Genomic DNA, 24,452 nt, shown 5'->3' on the forward strand with positions numbered 1-24,452 from the left:
TTTTTTAAATGCCAAAGAAAATATATGCAGGCAACCAAAAACACTGGACTAGAGTTAATGTTAAGCTTAGGTTGGCCACCTTCTGGAAGACTTGTCAGTTAACAATACGCTGTTAGAGATCCTTAGAAAGTCCTTTCAAGAGGGTTAGCATAGTTATGATATGAGCCAACTTAGAAATTGTTTAAAACAAAAGATCATCAAGTGGGACTATCAGTACTGAATTTACAACAGATTTAACTTTTTTTCACTGAGGTTACCTCTGGTTATCCCCCAAAAATGTGACTTTATAAATACATGTGGGTGTTCTAGCTCTGAAGATTATTACTAGACGGCTCTGTTTTGTATTATTAATCTTTTGTTAACTCTAAAACTTAGCTGTTTGTTACTCAACAGACAAATATATACTGCCAACGGTGTAGTTTGTAGTGACCCAAAAGGATTTATTGATCTGATATGTTTGTTCTATAGGTGTTTCAAGTTTATATAGTGATGGTATACAGAATACTAACTTCATTTTAAAGACCAGAAAATACGTTCAGACTGTCGGAAAAATTTTCCATAAAATTGTACCTTTAAAGACATTGATAAGTAAGCACTGGTAAAATTACAGGTAAGTGAGATTAAAATTATGAACCTACTTAGGCACTGCTTGTGTTTTTATTTGTCATCCTAAAGTACATAAAAAATCACCCCCCAACAATCCAATAAAACATTTAAATATGATTATTGAAACAAAAGTTTTCTTTTTGTTCAACTAGAAAGTAATAGGGGCACACTGAATCAACTTGTTTTTAATTATTTTTCTCTATTGTGTTGCTCTTTTCGAATTCATTAATTTCTGATCTTAATTATTGCATTCCTTTTTCTTTGCTGTGGTATTTTATTTGTTCCCTGCCCCCACCCAGGTCCTTACTGTGAAACCATTAACTTGAGGCCTTTCTTCTTGTCAAGTATAAACATTTAATGCTATAAATCTCCCCCATGCACTGCTTTACCTGCATCTCCCAAATTCTTATATTTGATGTTTCATTTTCATTCAAAATACATTTTAATTTCCCTTGTAACTTCCTTTTTTGCCTATAGGTTGTACAGAAGTGTGTCATTTCATTTCCAAATATTTGGGGGATTTTTCAGACATCTTTCTGCTATTGATTTCCAGTTTGATTCCACTATAGTAACAGAACATTCTTCATATGATTTCAACCCTTTTAAATTTGTTGAGGTTTGTTTTATTTCCCAGTATCTTGGTACGTGTCCCAGGAGCACTTGAAAAGAATGTGCATTCTGCTATTGTTGAATAGAGCATTCAATAAATGCCAAGTCTGTCAAGTTGCTTTACGATGTAGTTCTAGTCTACATATTTTACTGATTTTCTGTGCATTTGTTCTATTACTGAGAGAGGAATGTTGCAGTCTCTAAGTGTAGGTTTGCCTATTTTTTCTTTCTGTTCTATCAGTATTGCTTTATGCATTTTAAAGCTCTGTTCTTAGGTGCATATACATTGAGTCTTTTTATTTCTTCTTGATGAATTGGTCCTTTTACGCTATATGTGGTGGCTTTTTATTTCTGAAGATCTTCTTTGTTCTGGAATTTCCTTTTATCTAATGCTAATAGAGCAACTGTTAGCATGGCATATACTGTATATTTTTCATCCTTTTACTTTTAATCTGTATACTTTTATATTTAAGGTAAATTTACTACAGATAGATTATAGTTGATTCTTGCTTTTTTATCTAATTTGATAATTTCTGTGTTTTAGTTGGTATGTTTAGGCCATTTAAATTAAATACAGCTACTGATACAGTTGGATTTTAATTTACTATCTCACTTCCTTTTTCTATTATATTTGTTCTTTGTTCTTTTTCTAACTGATTTAGAATTATTTTTAATGAGTCCATTTAATCTCCATTTTGGTTTGTTATTTTTTATCATTTATGCTTCTTTTAAAAATATTTTAATGGTTCCCTAGGTTTATAACATTCACCTTAAAAAAAATTTTTTTTTTTGTAGAGACAGAGTCTCACTGTGTTGCCCAGGCTGGTATCAAATTCCTGGCCTCAAGGGATCCTCCACTTTGGTATCTCAAAGTGCTCAGATTAAGGCATGAGCCACCATGCCTGACCCATGCATCTTTAATTAATGACATCTTACCTATAAATAATAATATACTGCTTCTCATATTGTATCAGTCATGATTCAATTGAGAAACAGAACCAATAAAAGATTTTATGTTTGTGAATATGGGTGTGGACAAATTTTGATATTTGCTGTAGGGCCATGATGTTATAACTGTGGGAGCTGCTTAAAGCAATCTGTGCAGGATGTTGTCTTCATGTCTGATGCTGGAGTTTGAAGTCCACAGCACTGACAGTTGGGAAGGAGACATGGATGTAGAGGGGAAGACGGCGAGGACAAGCTGTATCCCACAGGCGTGAGCCCCAGAGGATGGACTGAAATCCATCAGTTCTTGTGGTTTGTATCTTGATGCTGTCATGGAGCTAAGTACACAAACCTGGCCTAGAAGTCAGAGATGCTGAAGGAGTATCCAGGGAAGGTGGAGCTATTGCAAAGCCAGCCACTGCTCTTAGCCAATGAGATGTGTCAGCAGTCAGCAACAGCATGTGTAACCTACAAGACCAAGAACAGATTAACATTACCAGGGAACAGCAACCTTCTGACTGCCTTTGGAGCCATAATGAACTTCCCGAGTGCAGCCTTCTTATTGTATTTCTGGTACCAAAGACAGTACCTAACTTCTAGATAAGACTCAGTGGCTTGAATACCCTAAAATGCATCACATCTTGCATTTCAGTGGTTTCCCATACATCATCTAACTCGTGAGGTAGCCAGCACAGGCCCACACATGTTGCTTTTATACAGGAACGAATGAACACTCTGAGCAGTTCACTGGTGTGCCCAGGACCAGGCAGGGAAGGGGCAGAGCCAAGGCTGGAGTGCAGAACTCACATCTGCTGACTGTTAGGCAAGCAGGGTGATTCTCAAACTCTGTGCACAACAGAATTATCTACAGACCCATCCTTTAATTTAATCAAACCCCGCATTTCATGGTTTACCCAAGAATTACAGAGTTCAAATCTCTGGAGGTGGAGGCCATGTAATTGTGATACGCACCAAAGTTGAGGACCCCTGTGGCAAGACTTTCAGATAAATTGGAAAGATGACCTGGGGCCACATAGTGGAGGACTTGGTCTCTGAGATGGTGGCTTTCAGATATTGGCACATAAGAATGACCTGGGGCCCTCCCACAGTCACCACACTCCAGTTGTCTGGGACAAGCCAGAAATCTATATCATAAGAGAAGTGTACCATGTACCACACGCAGTAAACACAGCTCTGAGGGGTTTCTTTCCTTTGGGAAACAGAGGATTGCTGAATATTTTTTGAGCAAACATTGTTTGTTTGTTTGAGACAGGGTCTCACACTGTCACCCAGGCTGAAGTACATTATTGTGATCACTGCTCACAGCAGCCTCAACCTTCCAGGCTTCCTCCCACCTGAGCCTCCTGCATAGCTGGAACTACAGGCCTGCACCACCACATCAGTAATTTTTATTTTTTATTTTTTGTGGATATGGGGGACTTGCTACACTGCCCAGGCTAGTCGCAAACGCCTGGGCTCAAGTGATCCTCCCGCCTCAGCCTCTCAAAGGGCTGGGATTCCAGGTGTGAGCCACCACGCCCGGCCTATACACACATTTTATATAATGTTTCCATTCTCCCAATGTCCAAGCATCCATCATGGAACTTCACAGTGTTAAATGCTTCTAGACATTTCAGTTCTCCAGTCTTCATTTGTTTAACCATCAACCAGATATGGACACTTTTCATTTTTTTACTGAGGATATAGTCTAACAATCCAATGGGAAAAAGGGTTCCTCCATAAAAATGATCTTTATCTCCCTTTGGAGAAAGAGCAAACATCATTATTATTATTTTTTTAATGCTTCGTTTAAAGTGAATTTAATAATAGTCTTTGTGGAGTCACAGAAAGTACCTTAGAGGCCTCAAAACATTTTGATGATTTTTAAATGTTTTTTTCTCTCTACAGAGAAATCAGATATTTTATACTCGCAAAAAACAATCCTATTGTATTGTTTTTGTCCTTGGAGTATTTTTCCCTAGAGAGGACACATGTACACTGTACAGGAAAAGCCTCAGAGGTACCATCTTGCTTTCTCAAGTTCTTTTTTTTTTTTTTTTTTTGAGTGCAGGGGCGCGATCTTGGCTCACTGTAACCTCCACCTCCCTGGTTCAAGCAATTTCCCTGCCTCAACGTCCTGAGTAGCTGGGATTACAGGCGCGTGCCACCACACCTGCCTAATTTTTTTTTTGTATTTTTAGCAGAGACAGGGTTTCACCAGTTGGCCAGACTGGTCTCAAACGCCTGACTTCAGGCAATCCGCCCGCTTCGGCCTCCCAAGTACTGGGATTACAGGCATGAGCCACTGTGCCCGGCCTGTCAAGTTCACTTTCTAAGATTCCTAAGGAATTAATAAAATAAAACCCTGGAAAATAGCCTATGTGTGCCTGAGTGTAAGAAGGAACGCACACGCATGTGCATATGGAGACACAGAATTCCACCAACGCTGCACTGTCTCTCAGTGGGCTCTTGTCACTGTCACACACGTTCAGGAGCTATGCATGATGCATTAAATGAGAATATCATTAGTCTCGTGCATGAGTCTACAACAACGAGCAGCAGACAGTGACAGTAACAGCAGTTCTTAATTCTCACATTTATAAGAAAGAAGATTGACTAATGAAGCTGTCTGCCAGCGGCTGCATTGTCTGAATTACTATTAGTATTAGAGGGAATTATGTTAAAAATTTTAATAACATGCACTATAAAAATAACAAAGGTTATTCATCACCAAACAAGCATTTTCAGTACCAGTGAAAGTGCCCTCCACCGCGGCTGCACTGGTAAATCCAAACAGCCTTTTCCAGTGCGATTGCTCTGCACCGGGTCTTTGGCAACAATGGGGAACCTAGTTAGAGAGAACTCGGTTTGTAGACTGACATTTTTCAAATACAGTAATGTAAATATATCTTCCAATCACATTCCATAAGAGATGATTCATGAAATCAGGCAAAAGTAAATTATCACAGCAAGAGTCGAGCCTCCTTCCTCACATTGGTGTTGCCATAATACATCTCTGGAGTCTTCTCTAAATGATACCAGCTTTTAGCTCATAATTCATGCTTTTCTCTGGAGTTTTTCTCTAGAGTGGAAGCCACAGATTTCTTTACTTGTGATTTAAGATATAGTTCCCCAATTAAACGGCAAGCTTCTACCCCACCAAAAGAAATGGTAACTCAATCCACCCTAACCAGTCTCACTTCTAAAAATGCTCTAAAAGCTTTGGGTAAGATTAGCCTGGCTCCTGAGGCGAAAGCTTAACTTTGTTTCATACCTGTTTAAAAACTGGTAAAAAGTCATATAGATACACTCTACAAGAAAAGTATTGTGAAGAGACCCAGTGAGGAATGCTCAACAATGGAGTTAAAGGGGAAAAATGTGTAGTTGTTTAACCCTCTAGCTAAGATGTGGTTTGTAGCATGTTTGGGCTTATGCTGGTTGGTTGCAAACTCAAGCATTGAAAAAAAGAGGCTGTAATTAAAGCCCAGTAGCCCCAACCTATGATGTATGGTTTCCTGGGGCTTCACTAACAAAGTACCACAAAATGGGTGGCTTAAATAACAAAACTGTATTTTCTCACAATGCTGGATACCGGAAGTTCAAAGTGTCAGAGGGTTGGTTCCTTCTGAAGGCTTTGAGGGAGAATCCACTCCATGCCTCTCCCCCAGCCTTGGGCATTCATTGGCTTGTAGTTGGTTTTCCTCTATCTCTTCACATTGTATTTGCTCTATACGTGTGTGTCTCTGGGCCCAAATTTCCCCTTCTTATAAGGACATAGTCACGTTGGATTAGAGATCACTCAAATGACCTCATCTCAACTTGATCATCTGCACAGATCCTATTTCCAAAGAAAGTCATATTGACAAATCATGAGGGTTAGGTCTTCAACATCTTTGGGGGGCAAAATTCAACACATAACATATGCTGATGATCTTGTAGTTTACAGATGATGCTGTAACATTCTGTCTATTTTTTATTGAAAAACACATAACAAAATTTATCATCTTAATGATTTTTAAATGTATAGTACAGTAGTGTTAACTACATGTATATTGTTGTGCAGTTACTCTCCAGAACTTTTTCATCTGTTGTAAAACTGAAATTCTGTACCTACTAAACAACTCCCCTTTTCCCTTTCCACCCAGCAATCGCTGCTCCACTTTTTGTTTCTATAAGTTTGACTGATTTAGATACCTCATAGAGGTGGAATCACGTAGTATTTGCCTTTTGTTGTGACTGGCTTATTTCACTTAGTATAATGTCCTCAAGGTTCATTCATTCATGTTGTCACATGTTTAAGAATTTCTTTTTTAAGATTAAATAATATTCCATTGTGTGTTTACACCACGTTTTCTTAATCAACGGGCATTTAGGTTGCTTTCACCTCTTGGCTACTGGGAATAATGCTGCAATGAATATGGGTGAGCAAATATCACTTTCAGATAATTTCAGTTCTTTAAAATGTATACTCAGAAGTGAACTGCTGAAAGGTATGAAAATTCTCCATCATACTGTTTTCCATAGTGACCACACCATGTTACATTCCCATTAACAGTGCAAAAGGGTTCCAATTTCTTCACAACCTTGTCAATAGTTGTTATTTTCTATTTTCTTGATGGTAGAGTCATCCTAACAGGTGTGAGGTGATATCTCATTGCAGTATTCACTTGCACTTCCAGAATGGTTAGTAATGCTGAACATCTTTTCATATGGTGGTTGGCTCTTCGTATGTCTTTTTTGAGAAATGTTTATTCAAGTTCTTTGCCCATTGTTTAATTGGGTTGTTTGTTTGTTTGTTGTTGAGTTGTGGCAGTTTTTTATACTGGCTATCAGATGGATGGTTTGCAAACATTTTCTCTCATTCCATAGGTTACCTTTTCACTATGTTGATTGTTTCCTTTGACATGCAGAAGATTTTTAAGTTTGATATGGTCCAATTTGTCTATTTTCGCTTTTGTCGCCCGCGCTTTTGGTGTAATTACCATAAAATCATATCCAAATTGAATGCCATAAAGTTTTTCCCCAGTGTTTTCTCTTAGAAGGTTTGTATTTTCAGGTCTTACATTTAGGTCTTTACAGGACTTCCCACACTACGTTAAATAGAAGTGGCAAGAATGAGCATCATATGACAAATATCTGCCCAATCCCTGCAGCCCCCACTCCTGGTAACCGCCATTCTAATCTCTATCTCTATGAGTTTGAGTTTTTTAAGTTCCACATATAAGTGAGATTGTGTGGCATTTGTCTTTCTGTGTCTGACTTATTTCACTTCGTATAATGTACTCCAGATTATCGCAAATAACAGGATTTCCTGACTGGACAGAATTTCCTTCTTTTTTCGAGACTAAATTACTACTCCCATTGTGTATATATGCTACATTTGCTTTATTCTCTCATTTGATGATGGACACTTAGGTTGATTCCAGACCTTGGCTATTGTGAATAATATGCTGCACTGAACATGGGTGTGCACATACCTTTTTGAGATCCTGATTTCAGTTCCTTTGGATATATACCAAAAAGTGGGATCGCTGAATTATATGGTATTTCTATTTTTAATTTTTTGAGAATTCTTCATACTGGTCTCCACACTTTCTGTACTAAAATTCTTACTGACGTAACAGGATTCCTTTTTTCTGCATCCTCTTCAACACTTATCTTTTATCTGTTTGATAACAGCCATTCTAACTGATGTGAGGTGGTAGCTCAGTGTAGTTTTAATTTGCGTTTCATTAATGTTTAGTGTGATGTTTGAGCATTTTTTCAAATACCTGTAGGCCATTTATATGTCTTTTTTTTTTTTTTTTTTTTTTTTTGAGAAATGTCTATTTAGGTCCTTTGCTCCTATTTATTTATTTATTTAATTTTTTGGGAGACGGAGTCTCACTCTGCCTTAGCCTCCCAAGTAGCTGGGACTACAGGTGCCCGCCACCACGCCTGGCTAATCTTTTGTATTTTTAGTAGAGACGGGGTTTCACCTTGTTAGCCAGGATGGTCTCGATCTCCTGACCTTGTGAACTGCCCGCCTCGGTCTCCCAAAGTGCTAGGATTACAGGCATGAGCCACTGCGCCTGGCTCAAAGCTGTGTTTTCATACACCATTGAAATCAGTGAATCCTCACCATGTGATGAGAATGCTGGATGAAATTTTATGCTGAGTGAGGGAACAATCTGTTGAAAATAAAGGTCAGAAATATATAGTGTCTTACCGTGTCAGTGCCACAAAAAGATGAGGAGTCCTGCCACATGGCGGAACAGTGCCACGTAAGTCAGAGCAGGAAGCGAGTGCAGAAGGACTCAAGTGACTGGAGAGATGATTGCAGATGCAACAGAAATTCTGGGGTTCACTGGATGCTGTGGATATGCTTAAGAAACCAGCCACTCAGCTAAGAAAACAACAGTGAGAAATGACACCGGTCATACAGTGGATTTATTTCTCTACCTAAATGACTGCCTTGCAGAAGAGTTGTGATCTTTTGATATTTTTTGGCAAGCAGCATTAAAAACAAGATATATGGAATCAACCAACAGATCATGTATCACTGCACTTGTGCTGGTAAAACTCAGTGTACTTACTCCATGCCTACCATAGTAGATTGGGAGATGGTCATCCAAAGAGCTCAGATTCTAATCCCTGGGACTGGGAAGTGTTCCCTTGTGTGGCAAAAGAGTCTTTGCAGATGTGATTAAGTTAGGGATCTTGACATGAGGGGATGAACCTGCTTTATTCAGGTGGCCCTGAATTACCATCACAAGTGTCCTTATAAAAGAGAGGCAAAAGGAGAAAGCACAGAAAGGAGAGGAAGAACTTAAGTGACCATGGAGGAAGAGACTGCAGTGATGCAGTCACAAGTTAGGGACGCCAACAGAAGATGGAGGAGGCAAAGAACCAGTCCTCCACCATAGACTCCAGGAAAAGCGTGGTTTTGCCAACACACTGATTTTGGAATTCTGGCCTCTAGAACTATGAAAGTATAAATTATTATTTTGAGCAGCCCAGCTGTGATGCTTTATTAAGCAGCCACAGGGACTAATACCCTTACGATGTGCCACTCACTGTGCCCGTCCTAGGGAAGATTTAGGTTGGAAAAGCATGGCCTTTGCAGCATTTTTTTCCCCCACCAATGCTAAGACAATACGTTGAAAAGACTGGGAAAAATGTTATAATGTATTCAAAATACCAGATGAGAGCTTTCCAGGTACCTGTCACTATGCTCAGCTCCAGGGATGGGATATGCACAAAATAGGCCCAATTCTCTTCCCTCTGTCCCGAACTTACTTTCTATTAAGTACAAAATAGGGCTTAATGCTATGAAAATGAAGAGGAGTGACAACATTGATGTCAACCAGGAGGATCAGGGCAGATTTTAAATATGATGTGGCTGCAGCGAGAGTGTGTGCACATGGGAACAGGCACTCCAAAGGAAGGAATCACTGCTAATAAAGCTGCAAAGTCTGCAGTGCCTTCGGAAAGCCTTGACAAGATGAACGTGTCAGAGAGCAGGCATTCAGTCTTTAACACAGCCTTTGCACATCGGCCTCTAAAATTGTATTACGATGTTTCTTCATTCGGAAAACTAGTTTTAAAGATTGCATTTTGATGAGTTTACAACATCAGTTTCATGGATTCCAAATCATATGGCCTTTGGAAGAGGTGCCATATGTGAATGTACCCATAAAGTGCACGCATGCAATGTTTGTCACGTGGTAGGATCTTACACAATTTTAAATGACTCTCATGTTAAAGAAATGCTTCTATCGGCAGGGTATGGTGGCTCACACCTGTAATCCCAGCACTTTGGGAGGCTGAGGTGGGTGGATCACCTGAGGTCAGGAGTTCTAGACCAGCCTGGCCAACATGGTGAAACCCTGTCTCTACTAAAAATATAAAAATTAGCTGGGCATGGTGGCTCACACCTGTAATCCCAGCTATTTGGGAGGCTGAGGTGAGAGAATCTCTTGAACCCAGTAGTTGGAGGTTGCAGTGAGCCGAGTTTGCGCCATTGCACTCCAGCCTGAGCAACAAGAGCAAAACTCCATCTCAAAAAAAAAAAAAGCTTCTATCACTCTTAGCCTTGTTTTACTTCGTACTCTAGTGGTGGGCAGGTTTGCTACCTTAAATACATCCTCGAAGCTGAATCCAAATACTTTTTGAACAATTCTCTGACTTCCTTTAGAGAAATATACTGTCAGAGTACTCTGTATAATTTTTTGAATACAGCTACCCTGAAGACTTATAAAAGTCTGGTTGTTCAGGCAGTAATTTATTTACAAATTCATGAAAATGACAACATTTAATGCAAACAACCAGCTCTGGGATGCCTCATCGTCCTTTGCAAAATTCTTCAAATCGTGATGAAATAGACTTTATTTTTATGAATTAAACGGGGAAGATTGTCTAATGAATTATCTAGAGATTGAAATATGCACCTTTGATGAATAGGGACATTTCATAAGACCATTCTATATTGTGAGTTAGGAATTCAGATCAGTTGAAGCATTAAAAAAATCAAACCTTCTGCAGCTCACTAAAGCATCAACCTAATTTTTAGAATTTCTCTGACTAATATAGTAAGACCTTCACCTGCTTAGAATAATATTAATACTTGGCCTCATTTACCTCCAAGAGGGGGCATAGGCCCCTGACCAATCTTCCCGTTCCACGGAGGACAGACACTTCCCTTGAATCAGGTGGAGGTTTTCCATTCATATTTGCAACACTTTAATCCTCAATTGCCCTATTTCTTCCCTCTGTGAAGTGAATACAATAATTTAAATGAAGGCTGTTTGAAACTCCTACTATTGGGTAGGAGTTTGCAACCTGGTTACTATGATCAGAGCTATAATTTTTTTGTTTATTATAATTAGGTTGTTTGCAAGACTAAAATTTCACTCCATTTAAAGTGCTGAAGAATTTCCAGGCTTGTCAGCACTAATACATATTCTAATTGCAAAAACAGACACGAATATCAGCCCAGGTGCATAGACCTCATAGTGTCAATCAGATCTCATCAGAAACTACTTGTCTTGCAGGAGGAAAGGGATCCTAAAATCTTTTTTTTTTGTTTTTTTGAGGGAGGATTTTTATCAATGTGTATTCTTTATGTCCTTTCATATTGCTGTTTACCATAAATAAAAACCACGAGAGGAACTATTAATAGAAATACACATCTGATTATGTGTTTACGAATATATAGAACATGAAATTTCAAAAGACTTCGCTTGAGTCCCAAATGCAATTTCTGAAACATTAACTAGCCTACTCAGCATCAGGTAGAAATGGTGCAAATGAGCTCTTTTTATCACAGGCATTATTTCTTGAATAACTTTTTTGTTTCTTAAACTTCAAAAAAATTGTAATTTTGTTTTCAACATTCATGAAGGATAAATCAAATCCTGTCAGTGAGTGAGTCCAGCAGTTGCCATGAAAGGAGGATGTGGTCACTTTCGCAAAGAAGCCAACTGAGGAAGGCTTTTTCTTGGTTCAATCATTTAATGTAATGATACAGATGAAAGCACGTAAGTTAGCCTTTCCTTATACCTGCTTCATAAAGTTTGAGCCTGCTAAATTACCAAGATAGGACAGTGACATAAGGTTATCTTCTTCATAGCATATATCACTATTTAAAATTGTTTTATATATTTACTTATCTGTTATTTTCTGTCTTGCCCACTAGGATATACTGTCCATGAGATCTTGTCCTGTGAAGTCTTTCCTGGCACATAGTAAGTGCTCAATAATTGTTGCATAAAGGTGAATAAACAAATAAATGAAAGAACTTTTGCACATATTTGTACGTTATTTGTAACACGTTTTGTAATTTGTTAATACTGCCTTCTCCCTTTTCTCTGACATCTTTGCAAAGGAAGTTATCTAGGGCAAAATAAATTGCAATATAAACTGTCATTAATTTGGCAGTAAGTCTTGTAAAACCTGTTTGCTTTTGTGTGTTTGGTCCATCAGCCAGCAGATCTTAATGAAGAGAGCTGATCGCAGAGCTTTCTAATAACAGGGGTTATTACCGTATAGTCAGACTCAGCCCTTTCTCCAGGTTACATTTTCTGCTGAATATCTACATTACTGCCTTTAATAGGCAGTGCAAAGCCTTAATGAGATGATTTGTTTTGAAGTGAGTTTTTAAAAATCCTGGGTATTTAGACTCTGGCTTATTTTTTGCCACTTAATTGGTAGGAATGAGTAGACAGGTACTGCTAATGGTACTTTAATATAACTATTTAATTTTGTTAATTATTCAAACTGGAAACACTTCTTTGAGATTTTAAAAATCATATTGAAATATTGAAAGTCAGTGGTAGATTGAATCAATATGCAAATTTACATATTTTTAAGGTTCATGTCTAATAAATAATGTCCAATTCTTTTGGCATTGTGTACATTTATAGAGACATGTCAATGTCTTCATGTCTTTTATTATTACTTATTAAAATAAAGCTGATGGTGATATCAAAATGTCACCTATGTTTTGTTTTTTTTTTCTCTTGATATACATTTGAAGGCTTTCTGGCCAACATCCTTCAATGTACCTATTTAACCTTCCAGGTATTGCTTAGTCAGTTACAAATATCTGGCCTTTCTTTTCAGGCTTTATGTTCTAAAATACTTTTCTAGTGAGAAGCAAAAAAAAAAAAAGAACAAAAATCCTCACTAATTCACTGTGATATTTAGTTGGCATGGAACAAACAACCAAATTACTTGGCATGGGGGAGCTGGCTTATAAAAATGTAAAGTAGGTACCAGACATCATTTGAAAGTTTAGGCACATATAAATTTTGTCTTTGGATTATACGGTATTTTTTCCATAGGTATATGGTATATACTGAACTTATTCACATGATTTATTCCTTGCTATAATAGTTTTCATCTAATTTGGCTAATTGGAGGAGGAGGAGAGTGCCTACTGTGAATGCCTACTGTGTTCTGTGTTCTAGGCTAGAAACTTTGCATTCATTATTGAACACTCATATCAACTTTATGTGAAGGTAGCATTATTTACTGAAGAAATTAAGGCTCAGGGAATTTCAATTTCTCCATATTCCATACTGAGTAGTCAAGCTGGGATAGCTAGTCTACTATTTGTCTGATTCTAAAGTCAGTGTTCTTTTTAACACAGTCAATTGGAACACCTCTCATTAACACAGAGATTTTTCTCTCCATCTTTTAAAATTTTTACTCCACCACTGCTCACTATGAACGTATTATATTGGAGTGGATGCAAAATAAAGTGCCAGAAATGACTTGTAGAACATGGTCTCCTTGCTTTCTTCCTTATAATGTGTAAGTGATGGGATTAAATGGATTCGGTACTTTTGGGCCCAGAGGAAGTATCTGGGAATTTGTTAAGAAATAAAAAGTAGAGAGTGGTGTCAGTAAAGTGATAGACTAGGAAGCCCCAGGCTTCATTCACTCACAGATAAACTGACCTGACAACAATAAGCCTTTATGAGAACTCCAGAAACTAGTTAAGAAATCATTGCACCTCAGGCAAGCTCAAAGCCAAGAACAGCCACATTATAATGAGTAAGAAAGGTCATTTTATTTCAACCTTAGTAGCACCTCCAAGCTGGCACAACACAACAAAATTAGGAGAAAAAGTCCAACTCATGCCTTTTCCTCTGAGAGGGAAAGAAAAGAGTAGAATACATGTTTAATGTTCTAGCTTTTCAGAGGGCTCTCAGGGACCGGTTTCCCTCTCACCTGGCTTGAAGCAGTGATGAGGAACCAGCATAGTATGGATGTCTAGGGACTGCTGAGAAGGAAAGATTGCTCAGCAGTTTGATGCAGCGCCAGAGAACCTTATCACCATGGAAGAGCTGGTACAGCTTAGACTGACTGGGAGAAAATGCCCAGCTCATGACTACTCGTTTGGAAGAAAAAGAGAAGAGTGGAACATGTATCCAGCAATTCAGTGTTGTTGTTGTTTTTTTTTTTTTTGTCAGGGGGCTTCCCTACAAACAGACTTCTGTCTTACCTGACTTGGAGCATTGACAGAAACTGCATACTTTGGATGCCTATGGTCACAGAAAACAAAAGGGTATTCAGCAGCTTGCTTATTCCATCAGAGAATTTCTAGTATTGCAGACAGACATCAGTGTCAGCAAGAGATTAGAAGCTCCTAAAAAGAAACTGCACATCTCTCTAACTGGGAAATTACATACATAAGCTCAGAAAAGAGGTATCCCCAGGGAAGATTTTAGAGGACCCCAGAATCTCTAACCAGGCTGATCGGTGAAGCTCTTCCCCTGCATGAAGCCAGTTTACGAAGATTGGAAAAGGTGGCTGTATATTTAAATGCACACATCACAGTAAAAAATAAGACACATGGAAAAACATAGAAACATGACTCAATCAAAGGAATAAAATAAATCTCCAGAAAAAATAATCCTAAAAATGGATATCTGTGAATTACTTGACAAAGAATTCAAAATAATCATCTTAAAGAAGCTAAATGCATTACAAGAGAATACAGAAATATAACTAAACAAAAAGGAAGGCTGGGCACGATGGCTCACACCTGTAATCCCAGCACTTTGGAAGGCTGAAGCGGGTGGATCACCTGAGGTCAGGAGTTCGAGATCAGCCTGACCAACATGAGGAAACCCCATCTCTACTAAAACTACAAAAATTAGCTGGGCTTAGTGGCAGGTGCCTGTAGTCCCAGCTACTCAGGAGGCTGAAGCAGAGAAATAGCTTGAACCGAGGAGGTAGAGGTTGCAGTGAGCCAAGATCACGCCACTGCATCCCAGCTTAGGCAACAAGAGCAAAACTCCATCTAAAAAAAAAAAAGGTCAGGCACAATGGCTCACGCCTATAATCCCAGCACTTTGGGAGGCCGAGGTGGGCGGATCATGAGGTCAAACTAACATGGTGAAACCCTGTCTCTACTAAAAAATACAAAACATTAGCTGGATGTGGTGGCGGGCACCTGTAGTCCCAGGTAGTCTGGAGGCTGAGGCAAGAGAATGGCGTGAACCTGGGAGGTGGAGCTTAAAGTGAGCCGAGATCTTGACACTGCACTCCAGCCTGGGCAACAGAGCCAGACTCCATCTAAAAAAAAAAAAGAAAAAATTAAATCTAAAGCTACCAGAAGAATTAACGTAATAAAAATTAGGGCAGAACTAAATAAAATATAAAATAGAGAACAGGAAAAATAAAAAAAAATTTAAATGAGTTTTTTTTTTAAATCCATAAAATTGACAAACCCTTAGCTAGACTAAGAAAAAAGAGAGAAGACACAAATAACAAAGATCAGAAATGAAAGGGAAAACATTACAAATGATACTACAGAAATAAAAAGAATCATAAGAAATTACTATGAACACTTGGCTGGGCGTGGTGGCTCACACCTGTAATCCCAGCACTTTGGGAAGCCGAGACAGGCAGATCACGAGTTCAGAAGATCGAGATCATCCTGGTTAAAATGATGAAACCCCATCTCTACTAAAAATACAAAAAGTTAGCCAGGAGTGGTGGCAGGTGCCTGTTTACCCAGCTACTTGGGAGGCTGAGGCAGAAGAATGGCGTGAACTATAGCTAATATTATATTCAGTGGTGAAAAACTGAATTATTTCCCTTCTAAGATCAGAAGCCAGGCAAGAATGCCCACCCTTTTAAAAATTTCATTGATTTTTATTTTTTAAAAAGATTATTTTTCAATTGACAAAAATTATATATATTCATGGTGTACAACATAATGTTTAGAAATATGTACAGATTGTGGAATGGCTAAATCAAACTAATTAACATGTACTTTACCTCAAAAACTTATTTTTGGTGATAAGAACAGTTAAAATTTACTTAGCAATTTTCAAGTATACAATACATTGTTATTACCTATACTCACCATGTTGTACAATATATCTCCTGTTTAACCGGAAAAAAAATGGGATAACATCACAATAAAATGCTTCTGCACAGCGAAAGAAACAATCAGAGAGTGAGGAGGCACCCTATAGAATGGGAGAAAATATTTGTAAACCATGAAGATAAGAGGGTAATAAACAAAGTATACAAAAAACACACAATTTAATAGCCAGAAAACAAATAACCCAATTAAGAAATAGGAGCAAAGGACTGGCCAGGCGCGGTGTCTCACGCCTGTAATGCCAACAGTTTGGGAGGCCGAGGAGGGCAGATCACGAGGTCAGGAGATCAAGACCATCCTGGCTAACACAGTGAAACCCCGTCTCTACTAAAAATACAAAAAATTAGCCAGGTGCGGTGGTGGGCACCTGTAGTCCCAGCTACTTGGGAGGCTGAGGCAGGAGAATGGCGGGAACCCGGGAGGCAGAGCTTGCAGTGAGCCGAGATCGTACCACTGCACTTCAGCCTGGGTGACAGAGCGACTCCGTCTCAAAAAAAAAGAAAAACTAAAACAAAAAGAAATGCTCTGTTGTATTCAGTGTCAGAGAAAGAAGCAGATGGCTAAACTGGCCTGTGCTGGGATCCCAGCACTAGAAGCTAGATGGTGTCGATTTCAGTCAGATCTTTCATAACCAACAAGTTTGAGAAACAGATGAGGCAGGGCCGAGAACTACTAATTTTTTCATTTTATAAATAAGCACCATTAATCTTTCTGCTATAAAACCTCTTGATCTAACCACTGACTAGTTATTTGTCTGAAATCTTCAAGTCAATGTAGTAAATAAGCATTTACTAAATTTAAATTTAATAAAATAAGCATTTTTATTTTTTTTCCTCTTTTGGCCAATTTAGTTCTTTAGAAGTTGGCTTAACAGGAGCCAACTTCACCACCGTCAAAACATATATTTGCTTTTATATAAGTAAAGGAATGCTGTTACTTCTTTTTAAAAATAGTTTAGGCCAGGCGCAGTGGCTCACGCCTGTAATCCTAGCACTTTGGGAAGCTGAGGCGGGTGGGTCACAAGGTCAAGAGATTGAGACCAGCCTGGCCAACATGGTGAAACCCCGCCTCTACTAAAAATACAAAAAATTAGCTGGGCGTAGTGGCGCGTGCCTGTAGTCCCAGCTACTCAGGAGGCTGTGGCAGGAGAATCTCTTGAACCCGGGAGGCAGAGGTTGCAGTGAGCTGAGATTGTGCCACTGCACTCCAGCTTGGCGACAGAGTAAGACTTTATCTCAAAAAAACCTAGTTTAGTGTAGAAAACAGTACTTTCAGATTGAGCTTCTAGTGTACCATGCATGAATGAAAAGTATGCTGTGTCATTAAACTAATGCATTTAAATAAAGAATTTTTTTACAGGTCCACAAACAAGTTTGAAATTAGAAGAAAATTGTGAGCAATTTCAAACAAGTTTGAAATTAGAAGGAAATAACAAAGTGGCTTAATACAATCCAAATAAGCTGAAATGTTCAGTTACAGAGTATATAGTAAAAATGTTAGATCCATCCTCTCCCAGTGCAAGCTGTCATCCCATGTCACAGCATGCACTGTACACCCTCTTTTCTCTTACTGATATCCTTAAAGCTGCACTTGCAGCCTTCCCCTCACACCATCCTTTCCCATTTACATTTTTGTGTTTTTTTTTTTTTTTTTTTTTGAGATGGCGTGTTGCTCTGTTGCCCAGGCTGGAGTACAGTGGCGCGATCTCCTCTCACTGCAAGCTCTGCCTCCCAGGTTCCCACCATTCTCCTGCCTCAGCCTCCTGAGTAGCTGGGACTACAGGCGCCCACCACCACGCCTGGCTAATTTTTTGTATTTTTAGTAGAGACGGGGTTTCACCGTGTTCACCAGGATGGTCTTGATCTCCTGACCTCGTGATTCACCTGCCTCGGCCTCCCAAAGTGCTGGAATTACAGGTGTGAGCCACCGCACCTGGCCTGCATGCATTTTTAAACTGCATTCACCTGTTTAAATTATTTTTAAATTTTATTTTTTAATTGTCAAATAATACTAGAGGCAATGGTAACCATGAATTCTGAAAGAGATGACTGTTTTATTAAGAGCTTTTATTATTTTATTTTTGATCAGCATATAATAATTGTACATCTCTATGGGTTACATAGTGACGTTTTGGTACGTACAATGTTTATTATAATTGTTTATCAGCTCTAAAGGATTTTTTGGCAGTGTTTAAGCTCTTCTATATATAAGATTATGTTGCCAGCAAACAGGGACAATTTGACTTCTACCTTTCCAATTTGAATACCCTTTATTTCTTTTTCTGGCCTAATCACCTGCGTAAGTTGTTATTGGATACCCACTAGGTACTAGGCTGTTTGTTCTATGCTAGGTGCGATAAGAATAGAAATATGAAAAAAATAATACCTACCACAAGGAATTTTAGTCCCATGGGCCAGCGCTAAGGCAGAGGGCTAGCTATGAGAGATACTGTGAATGGTACTAAGTGGCCAAGGAACACAGAGACCAGAGATGTGAATTCACAAGGGCTGGAGGAGGAAGGAGGCAACTGGTGGGTAGGTGGCATTTCTAGGCCACTGGGTATTGGTTAGGCTTTGAGTAGACAGACAAGAAAATAAACAGTTTTCAAGTGGGAGAACAGTATACCCACAGTATGAAGGCAGAAAGACGTGAAACTTGTCTACCAAACAGCCTTCAGACCAGTGTGATCCGGGAGACTGGGGGACCTCTCTGAAAAAAAAAAAAAAAAAAAAAAAAAAAAAACAGCATAAATCGGATAATAAGGACCAGACTAAGGTTGGAAGTTTTTTCATTAGACCCTAGAGACCCATCAAAATGTTTTGAGCAGTGTTATATTAGATGGGTATCAAATACTTCTGGAATCAACTGCTACTGGATTCATTACATTTTAACCACTCTACCACACCTACCATTAGTTACAACATGAGAAGCTAAACATTGTATTCTAACCAACACTTTATCTTCAGTTGTTGCAGAGAAAGCAGTCTGAGCTGCTGCTTTGACTCCACTCAGTAGTTTGTGATTAGTCTGAAATGCTCTACTGCACAGAGCAGGGTCAAGCACGGTCATACACTTGTTTAACACGTAGCACTCAGGAAGTATATTTTATGATCCACTTCATAGCATCATAATGCAAGACCAAAACAATGACTGAAGATGGCAAGATAAAACTATTTGTAATGGAAGCAAATATAAGTTATTCAATTTTATTATTCAGTCCTCTATTTGGATGGAACACATGAATATTAAAATGGCTCTATTTCATTCCTTTTCAAAAGTAGTAAGAGAAGGATAATCATATGCAGTAAAGCATTTTCGGCCTGGGTCTTTATGACAGCCCTAAATGCCTGCCACATTTTAAATACCACAGGTGCAAAACAAATGTTTAAATTCCCTGTTACATAATTTTCCATTTATATTGTAGAGAAACAAAACACGGTGTAATGGGGGATTTAATTCTCTGAATAGAAATTATATAATCTAAGCAAGAAAATTCAATAACAGCTTCTACACAGATGACAAAAATCTGCTGAAAGATCCCAAGAGTAATGGAAAACTACTGGAATTTGCATATAAAATTGGAAATCACCTTTCCAAACCAATGTCAATAATTTAGTTCCAATGTTTTCTGCGTGATTCACAAATTTTATAATTATAATTTTTGGCAGAATATGGGCTACTCAAAATGGTCCAAATGCAAAAAGTAGCTTTAAGCAGAACAGGAAGTACTCTATGCTGTTTATTATATTTTTATTAATAAATAATATTTATAAGTTTATTAATATATAAATATTATTTATTTGCCATTATTCATATGTTTTGCAAATTTAATATTTCTTTGCATCCTGTAACATGTTTCCTTCAAAGTAATAGAAGATGGAAAATAACAACAACGAAAAGCTGGAACACGCTCACAATTTTGACATATCAGCAACACCAGCAGTTAAATCCGCATACTACGTTAACATATACAGTTTCGTGAACAGTTGTCAGGCAAATCAATTGTGTGATTCAACTAACCAATGTGTTCAGCACTCTCACAGGCAACTCGTTTAAAACATTTTTTGATTGAGTAACCTGAAGACTCTAGGAGACTGAGAAGCGTGCAGAGACGCAGCCAGCAAAGATCTGGGACAGAAATCAAGAACATCAGACTCCAGGTTGAGTGTTCACTCCACAACACAGCAGAAGGGAATTGGAAAGACCCTTATTTTTGTAATAGCTTCATTGTCATGGGCTTCCTAAGAAGAGTGCTAGAGGTAAAAGTCACCAAATGCAGACGGAAAGCAAGATTTTTTTTTCAGTGCTTTTTAATTAGCAAACTCAATAATGTTGGCAAATACATATATTCATCCCCTGAGCTGAGTCAACATAATCTAAATGAAAGAGAATCTGGGGGAGCGTAAAGGAGGGAGGCTGTGAATTCACCAGCCTGGGGAAGCCTCAGACATCACTGATCAAGGTGGCCTAAGCATCTCCTGCGTCCCAGCACATGTTTGGCTGTGGAGACACACTGTTTCAGAGGGCATGCACGCAACCACCAACCAAAGCAGGGCTAGGTGGGTATTTTGCAGGGGAGACCCATAGAGCTTTCCTGCAGTACCATCTCCTCTCTATAAAAATTTAGAATCTTGTTCTGATTAGTCCCAACGCACAACTATGCCCTTCTCCCGTTTTATCTGTTCCCCTCTCCCTCCATTTGGGAGCAAATCTTAGGGTTTAAATTACTTTGACAGGTAAATGCCAGTCCAGCAGCAGCAAACCTGGTGGGTTGCCATAGGCTACTGGCACAGTGCAACCACCAGGGGCGCCCAAAACCTGTGGAGGCGGAGATTGTGAGTTTGTCAAAAACAAGGACACCCTTAAAGCAAGCACATTGCTGGGTGTGAAGCAGGGGAGGGGCTTTAAAAAGGCAATACCTTATACCCCCTGCATCATCTTTGGTATTCCTGTCCTCTGTATATTGTCTCTCTTGGAATTCTACGAAGATGACATGCTAGGGTGGGACTGGGTCTCACCTCTCACCTGAAACTGGGAGCTGGAGGTCAGTAGTTGTAACCTGGAGGTGCTGGCTGGCAAGGTTTTGGAGCAGGCTCCTATAAGGGTGGTCAGAAGGTGCAGTTCTTGAGGGTACGGCAGCTAGAAAAAAAAATACAATAAAATGCAATGTCATATTTGGGACATACTTATATTAATGAACAGTATTTGTTGTTTATCTAAAATCCAACTTTAACTGAGTGTCTTAAATTTTCATTTTCTAAATCTTGCAACCCTACTTGTGGTAGAATGGGGAGGAGTCACAAAAACAGGAGGTAAAAAGTCTCCGGGTCTGCTGTGTTGGAGAAACAGAGGTTAATACAGCAAGAGTCTGGGCTGAAAGTGGAGAAGTGGCAGCGATATGAAGGCCTCTTACCTGACTGCCCTGGATTTAGGGGAATGGATGTTTCACAGTCTGCCCTGGGCATAAGAGTCAAGCAGCATTGCTATGATAACCTGAAGAGTTCCATTTTTAACACACTGAATTTTGGATGGTACGGTTAATATCTGTTACACAATTACCATATTGCAGTATCAACTGTATGCACTAATATCTAATTAAATTGTAAGTTCTGGCATTTTATCTTTCCGTACCCATATCCTTGCAAAATGCTAGGTACATATTTGTGCTTGCTGATTTTTGAAAAACAAATTCAATTAACACATTTACTAATTAACCGTAAACTCAGTATCAACCAGTGCTAAAACAGGGAAGAGGGCATGCAGCTACCTCAAGAGGGCACACAACTCTCTGAAGGGACAATATTACAGGAAAGGCAATATACATGGAAAGTCTGTTCTCTCTGAACAAAAACATATCTCAGAAAATATTTTTTTTTCCTGAGGTCCTGGCTCTGACATTAACAAAGGCAAACTGAGGGTGTCCAAGGTGACCTACAGAATGGTGGGGGCTACTGATGCCTTTTCATGTGTGGAAAGACTAAAGGAAGGAAAGAGAGAAGACAGGAATTAGGAGGTCGTTAGAGACTGTGACGTTTCCCTGCCAGATCCAGGTGAATCTAACTCTTTTTCCAGAAGCCCAGTTTTAAGCATTCAAAGTGCCCAATAATGGAAGACAGCCTCGCAACAGTGACTGGGACGAGGGCTCCTGGCCACTGGAAAAGCTACAACCAATTCTAGGGGAACAGCCAACAGAGATGTAATACATACCTGCATTTGGGAGGAAGTGAGGACCAGATATCATTAAAGGCTTGTCTATATTTAAGTGCCTGTGGTTCCAGATGAACTTGTCCCAATGCTTCCCTCACCGTTCTCTCTTCCTCAAATCAAGATGGACATAAAACCGAATCACCTCATTACTTACCAAACATTACAGTGAAAGTCTCACTCACTCTCGTAATTACTAAAAAAAAAACTGCACTTACGTGATTCTGAATGGGCAGATAAAAACATTATATGTTCTGGCTTTATCAGAGGGCTGAGGTCAAATATGAGAAGAACAAGCTCAGCTCTGCCTGGGGATGAAGGGCCTGCCTCTCACCCACACCGCAGGGATGTAGGCACCCAAAGGTATTCGGACACCTCTACCACTCCCTGCTGTTCAGGGACCAGTGAATCTTGCTTGTGTCCTGCCTTAATTCCACTTACGACTTTTCTGACAATTAAAAAGACTTTATCATCTTTACATTTGCATCACTGCATTTGTGTATATGTAATTTTTTTATGTTTCTCAAAATACTTTATTTTGTTTTTATTTATTCTAAAAATCGTAAGTGGAACTGTAACAGAGTGATGATGCAAATGTCACTCATAATTGAATATTTAAAAATCCAAGTCTGGGTTTTCTTTCTTCTTTCCCACAAAGGTCAGTAGGAAACTGTTTGCAACAGGAAATGCCCTGGTCTCCAGGTGCTGCTCCCAGATGTGGCTGACCTGTTGCCATGTGTCATTCAAGCCACAGTGCTGAGGGACTAAATAGGTCATTCCATGGTTAAAGCTGGCTGCAACAAATTTGGCAAGAATTAAAGTGTAAAAATTTCAGGGAACACGTACAATTAAAGCATCAGAAATAAATGGCAAAACAGACAGCTTTGCTGCTCCTACAATCAACCAAATGAAAGTTTAAAACAATAAAGAAACATTAAAGTTTCAGGCCAGGTCACTATTATTAAAGGTTTGTCCATTTCACTTAGAACTCAGTTTGTCTACCTCAGTATTATTGACATTTTGTACCTGATAATTTTTTTGTAGTAAGGGACTGACTGTCCTGAGTGTTGTAGGATTTTGCAGGCCCTCGCCTCTATCGACTAGACGCCATTTGACTTTGATGAAAAAAGGCTACCATGGCCGCAGTTGCCCTTGGATTCCAAGGCAGCAGAACATGAGCAAAAGCTTGGAGCCCTGTCACTTGTGATGATCCTCAAAGATAAACAAATGATTGGCCAGGTGTGGTGGCTCACACCTGTAATCCCAGCACTTTGGGAGGCCGAGGCAGGTGGATGACGAGGTCAGGAGATCAAGACCATCCTGGCTAACACGGCGAAACCCGGTCTCTACTAAAAATACAAAAAAATTAGCTGGGTGTGGTGGCAGGCGCCTGTAGTCCCAGCTAGTTAGGAGGCTGAGGCAGGAGAATGGCATGAACCCGCGAGGTGGAGTTTGCAGTGAGCCGAGACCGTGCCCGCCACTGCACTCCAGCCTGGGTGGCAAAGTGAGACTCCATCTCAAAAAAGAAAAAAAAAAAAGAAACAAATGATTTTTGGCCAGGCGCAGCGGCTCACGCCTGTAATCTCAGCACTTTGGGAGGCCGAGGCAGGTGGATCACAAGGTCAAGAGATGGAGACCATCCTGGCCATAATGGTGAAACTCCCTCTCTACTAAAAATACAAAAATTAGCTGGGTGTGGTGGCAGGCGCCTGTAGTCCCAGTTACTCGGGAGGCTGAGGCAGAATTGTTGGAACCCGGGGGGTGGAGGTTGCAGTGAGCTGAGATTGCACCACTGCACTCCAGCCTGGGCGACAGAGTGAGACTCTGTCTCAAAATAAATAAATAATAATGGTAAATTCTATCATGCCTATTTTACAACAATTCTTATAAAGGCATAAAACTTCGTAAGAAAATACCTTCTGTGGAGGCAACCTCTGCAAAAGACAATGTGGCTTTGAGGGAACAGGGCACGGTACAGCTGAGCCCCAGCACAGCCCTAGAGTGGTGCCAGTGGCCAGGCTTCTGCAAGCCCATCGGTACCCCTGATCCCAGCTCTGCCAGCCTGAGACTCTGCTCTGGGCTCCTGACCAGGGCTACAAATTGATAAAGCAGTTCTACACATATCAAAATATCTAAGAAACATAAACAATTCTCTAACTTGTATATTATGAATAATTATCCCAAAAGAGCATTTCCTCTTATGTGT

The 24,452-nt window shown here is 39.4% G+C and overlaps 1 long non-coding RNA gene across 1 annotated transcript; it reads right to left on the reverse strand.

Moving 5' to 3' along the window:
* Positions 1 to 18,091: 18,091 nt before the first annotated feature.
* Positions 18,092 to 23,541, reverse strand: LOC103878569. The gene is made up of 2 exons (XR_002517722.2): positions 21,068 to 23,541; positions 18,092 to 18,751 (listed from the first exon to the last, which is right to left on the reverse strand). It is a non-coding gene; the product is annotated as an uncharacterized LOC103878569 (long non-coding RNA).
* Positions 23,542 to 24,452: the final 911 nt, after the last annotated feature.

Source organism: Papio anubis, chromosome 13 (assembly GCF_008728515.1).
Source record: "Papio anubis isolate 15944 chromosome 13, Panubis1.0, whole genome shotgun sequence".
NCBI lineage: Eukaryota > Metazoa > Chordata > Mammalia > Primates > Cercopithecidae > Papio > Papio anubis.